Source organism: Bidens hawaiensis, unplaced genomic scaffold, assembly GCF_021521415.1.
Source record: "Bidens hawaiensis isolate Kalapana, Puna unplaced genomic scaffold, B.hawaiensis_p1.1 tig00003752_1, whole genome shotgun sequence".
In the NCBI taxonomy this organism is placed as follows: domain Eukaryota; kingdom Viridiplantae; phylum Streptophyta; class Magnoliopsida; order Asterales; family Asteraceae; genus Bidens; species Bidens hawaiensis.
In genome coordinates, this window is record NW_027491215.1 from 2,315,570 (window position 1) to 2,321,569 (window position 6,000).

Sequence of the window (6,000 nt, forward strand, 5' to 3'; positions counted from 1 at the left end):
ATATTTATATATATATATATATATATATATATATATATATATATATATTGTTTAAATTAAATAATTTTTTTTTAAATATGACCGTTGTAACGGTAATATTAATATAATATTATTATTATTCAACCATAGCCGGCGACAAGTTAACCCCGCCCCCGCCCCAAATCGCCTGGGGGCGGTGTTTGCGCCCTTCCTCGCCCCAAATCGCCCCCAACCGTCGCCCATTACACATGGCCTTAGTATTATTTTCTGTCGCATATCTATATATATATTATATAATAAAAATAAAAATAAAAATTGTATATATTAATTTTTAAATTTAATTAAATAATACTTCTTATATCTTTATCAATTATTTTATGTGTTCTCAATTTAAAAATCACTTTAAAAATATTAAAAAATTATACAGTATAAACGGTGAAATCATAAATTTAATTTTCTCATATAACTTTTCTTTATTTTTTACTCACAACAACTCACAACAACAATAATTCATATCATGATCATTGTATTGACCAGATCTGCTCAAAATAGCTTGCAACCTTATGAACTTGGCTAGGGCTAGAAACAAAAATGTTAGTATCTTTTGGACCGGGTGTTTTATAAACCCTCTTCTATTCATATAATTTTGGTTTTGTGATGGTTGGTTAGCTTTTTTTAACCATCATCTTTTAATATTAAATTAGTTGTTAAAAAACATCTTTGAGTTCGTTCAGTTTGCGGAATTTTGATAAAGGATTTGGAATGGAATGTATATAATCCCATCATGCATTTGGTTGGTAAACTTGTTGATGAAATTGAAATTTCTCTATTCAACTCGTCTCAGTAATTACTAGAAGATATCAGTCAAGATAAATTCAAATACATATTATGATTTAAGGCAACTGAAGCTACCAATTAATTATAAGATTTGGGTTTAGGAAAAGAAAAAAAAAATAGATCAGACCTTTCAAGTGGTGGATGAGCACGATGGTGGTGGAGCACGACGGCGGAGCTGGACGCCGGTGGACTTGACGGCGGTGAAGGCGAAGTGAGAGGATGAAGCGTGAAGTGAAGTCGGCGTTAGGGTTTTAATTTCTAAACATTCTTGAGTTGTTTAGGAGATTCATTATAAAACCATGAATCATGGGATTTGATGGGATTTAGTTTCCATTCCAATTCTAGTCAATAATGAAACGAACACAACACAACAACACAGGAATCCATGAGATTTAAAATCTCATTCTGTCCAATTCCATCCAATTCCGCAAAACGAACACGACCTTTGTCTTGAATGTTAACATAGATTTACGCATTGGACAACTTAAGGATTTAGTAGTTGATTCTCCTGGATGAAACGTCTGAAAGCTATAGTACTAAAGTTAAAACACATTATGGTTGTGAAATGTGAACGCAAAGTGTTCTTAAATCAAAAAAAGGACTTGTCATCTTATTGATGAATTATTCTAACACGCGTTCCTTGTATCTGATTACTATTTTGGGAATTATTGTCTGGATAAAGCCTTACGATAGAGAAATCGAGTCGTTATCGTTAGTAGATGTAACAATTGGTTTTCTTTTAAATATTTTTATATTCTTGATTCATTATTAAACTTAAAACTTTTTCACTTTTGTTTTTAAGATTTGAATAAAAAACCAGATACATGCTTCAAGTAATTGGATGGATTACCCTTAACAGGATTTTCGAATCAAACCCTAATATAATATAGTCAACACTACTGAGTATCTCTCTCATGCATATTTATCATTGCCATCAAAACCAAGCCAAGGAAATGGTCTTTGTGGGCTTAGACCATATTGCCAAATGGATCGATCAAACCCATGACCATACCATATGTGATAACAAGGTTATTTGTTACATTATCAACTTTCAACCTACACAAATAAGATTTCATCTTACATGTTATGAACATAGATGAAGATAGAATTGTGAGTCGAAGTGACTAGAGTGAACGAAAGACCAATCTCCAAAAGCTGGTGTGAAACAAGATTGAACTGTAGATTTGATATCGCTTTGAGAACCTTTTCGTTGAAACCGGTTAAAACCAAATTGAACCGATTAAAATTGCTTTTAAACCGAAATTAGTTAGTTTCAAGAGACCCTTTCATACTTGAAAACTGGTCTCACAGGAACCAATTTTGACTTGGTTAAATGGTTTATGCAATGGGTAAATCCTAGAAAAAGTATTTGAAAAGAACTGGTGTAAGTGTAATCGTGTTCAAAGTCACACTATCTAAAATGCATAAAACCACTTCAAATAAGAAAAGAAAATCAGATTCGTCAATAAAATAAATATACTTTTATAAGAATCGTTAACCAACTAGACAACCAAATTGAGCCAGCCACTTATTGTTAATTTCTTTCTTAGTTTATACTTGAATTAGTTTTCTTTCTTAATCTTTTGTACTTTTGATTTGTCTTTTATGTATATGTTGTACCTTTCTTTTTTCAACTTTTGCATTTATTATTATTAACATCATCCCCGTTTCTGATACCGGCTTGACAGTTGATCCAATAAACGAATTGTTCTTGAAAGCATCGTATTTGACACATCAATTGTTTAGAAAGTGTATAAAATAACTCGTGCTTAGTGCTCTAACATCTTGATTCTCTCAAGATTCTGCATATGTTTATTAACATCTTCTGTTTGTAGAGCACCAGAAACAATCTTTAAATGTTCAAATTTCAGTTCTTCACACTTCAATGCTGCAGATTTACATGCCCTAATGTTCCCTGATTCACAAAAATTAAAATAACAAAAAAACATTAGTGTTCTCGTTGTGCTTTATACCTAACGGGTCAAAAAAAAAAAAAGACCAGAGACTAAAAAGTCAAGTCCGCCTCACTTGTGAAATTAGTTTATAGACCATCAATGCATGTATAGCTTTGTTTAAACCGACTCCGAAAAACATGATAAATAACGGAAAATACCCTTGTAACCTTTTGGAAGACAAAACAATTTTAACCTATAAAGTGCGACAATTCAAAAAATTTAAGGGCATTTTCGCCATCACACTAGTTTTAGCCATGGCTGTAAAAATCCCGACTAGACGTCGATTAATGCTATTTGGTCAAAATCGGGGAAAATTGAAAAAAAAATTTATATAAAATTTGGTATGTATGCATACTTGGAAAATTCCATATAATTTCCAATCTGATTAATCACTAGTCCCTACCCCACTACCTTACTAGCGCCTAACGAGTTCCACAAGACTGGTTTTCGCCTAAATTGGCAAGAAAATAATACACGCTTGGGTGGCCAATACAGCAGTTTCAATTACGAGTGTATTCGAGCTGAGCTCGAATAATTTAATTTAAAAGAGCTCAAGCTTGAATCATTTAAGCTTTATTTTTTAAACTCAAGCTCGGCCCATGAGAAGGTTTTTCAAGCTCGAGCTCGGCTTGTTTATAATCTATTTAGTTATTTTTATCATAATTTTATAAATAGATTATTATAATATAACTATTAAATATAATGAATAAAAACTATATGAATAATTGGCTCATTTAGGCTAGCGAGCCAGCTCGAACTCCATAAGTGAAGCTCGAGCTGGGCTCTTCTATTACACAAGCTCATTTCTAGGTATGAGTTTAGCTCGTTTACACCCCTAGTTCTAATATATGGGTTACTTTTATTAAAAAAAGTTGAACACATGGGTGGCCTCCAAATATATTATCTCTAATAAATTGCTTTATTATCATTCCAATAATGCATTTTTTGTAACCAAATTTAACACACAAAGTATTGATGTAAAAAATTTGTACTCACCACTAAGGTCCAATAAGTTAAAAACCACGGGGCAATTCCCGACACTTCTAACCATGGTAATCGCAGCCCAAACTTTCTGATGCTCATCTCTTGAAGCTCTTATAATGCATACTTTGGTGATAGGGTTAACATATTTGACTGCACAAACATGATATTGAATATTCATGTGTAAAAAAAACATTTTGCAGAGTAAAAGAACATAATGCTGTTAATAACCTTGGAAAGATCCTAATGATGAGGCGAGACCGCACTCGCCAAAGTTGAGAAGAATAGTGTCTTTGATTGCCTTTGATATGTTATGTTGGCTAAGAATAATGGGATCGTTTTTTGAAATATCTTTGTTTGGATCGACAATACCTCCATCACCAAGTACCTGTTTTTAAAGCCGACCATTATGATTTCGAGGCCTACAAAAGCAAACGAAGTTTAAGTTGAACTACAAATAAGAAAATGATGAGTTAAAAAAGAACCTTTGAACTGACTATTGTGGCATAACATCAAACAGTTGGTGTGCATGCTTAACTAAACTTAATTCAAAAACCAAAATGGATTATTCAGAAAAATCATTTGTCATCTGTAATTCCAACAATGATATGTTCTTCCTTTCCTATGGTGTGAGTTGTGATCATATGAATGAAGTCTAAGATAAAAATATAAAACAACATTAAGATTTCCAACAAATAATATAATTCAAGTATTAATATTATTACTAATAGTAATAATCCAGTTCACCGATAAACAGAAATTTATATAACATTCAAAGTTGCTAGGTAAAAGAAAAACACTTAACAGATTATTCAAGTAGTAAGATTTGTAACATTACAAATATTCAAGCTCAAGTAAATAAAAATATAAAAGAGAGGGGAAAACCGGAAACCTTCTGGAGCAAAGGCAGGTGAGAATAGAGAGAGAGGGGTTTTAGGATGTGGGCTTATTTATATCGATCAATTGGGTTTAATCTAGCTGTTACACAACGTCTAGGTTTAATTCCGTAGCCTGGTGATGTTAACGTCTGGTGATGTTTTGCATGCTGTGGGATAACACCAAACTGATGGTGATGTGGCTCCACAATGAGGGCCTAACCGGTATTTAAGAATAGTAATACGATATTATCGAAACCGGCTATTATGTATATTTACTTAATATTTTTATCCTGTTTCAGTGTCACCAAGGAGTACTTATTAAAAACAATTTAATTAAAGGCTTTGTTTCAAAATTAATATCATGAAACTAATCCATATATATATATATAAGATTGATTTATTTTGAGAAACACTTTGAGTTTTAAAAACTCGAAAGAACTCAACGCAACAGTTTTTCTATTTTTAATTTTTTTACACATATGTAATATGTAAGTGTAAGTAACGTAAAAAAATTATCGTATTTTTTTACACACAAATCGACATTTTACACATGTGTAACTAACATTTAAACTTGCGTAATCATCTAAAATCTTTACCCTCTCTTCTGATACATTTTTTAATTAAATTTAATCTCAGTCACATATTTTATACACATTTAATTAAATGTGTGGTCTATGTTGAATTCTTAAAGTATTTACAACTCATCAAGTTTCAAAATATCCTCCCCTATATATATATATACTAGCAGGTGAGCCCGCGCGTTGCGGCGGGGACGCGATGGAAATTCGACCGGTAGCAATTCACTTTGTTATAGTACCGACACTTGGTAGTAAAATTTATATCGTGTATAGTTTACAACACAAAAGAATGGTATACAAGAAGAAATGGTGTACATTTTGAATGTAAGTTTGAACGTAACCTGTTGTCATAAAAGAATCGTCTATACAGTAGGTATGTCCTTACCAAGCAAATCTACTAAGTAATTTTAACAAGGTTTTGAACTCACGCGTTGCTGCGCACAAGCATGTTTGTGATAGATGGTGGTCAATAAGTTGATGATACGCGGTTAGATTTTTGTTCAAAACACACGATTACCATTAGAATCGATAACTACATAATTTTTCAATTCTTTGATGGCATTCAGCGAAGTAATTAAATCCAATATGAAGATACAAATCTCTCACTTATAAAACCATGTGAGGCTCTTTTACATCAGACCAATATGATTATATGCCCAAGTCATATCATCATCTACATTCTATTAACAAAAAAGGATGAAAATGTTGTAAGTTAATCGTATGCACATTATAAAACACTTTTGTAAGACTATATACCTCATTATCGTTACAGAGTGCCTTTCCATATGCATT

The 6,000-nt window shown here is 32.1% G+C and overlaps 1 pseudogene across 1 annotated transcript; it reads right to left on the reverse strand.

Moving 5' to 3' along the window:
* Positions 1 to 2,585: 2,585 nt before the first annotated feature.
* On the reverse strand, positions 2,586 to 4,160 carry LOC143624285 (putative ribonuclease P/MRP protein subunit POP5; annotated as a pseudogene). Its single transcript, XR_013152080.1, has 3 exons — positions 3,984 to 4,160; positions 3,768 to 3,905; positions 2,586 to 2,731 (listed from the first exon to the last, which is right to left on the reverse strand). The product of XR_013152080.1 is annotated as a putative ribonuclease P/MRP protein subunit POP5 (transcript).
* Positions 4,161 to 6,000: the final 1,840 nt, after the last annotated feature.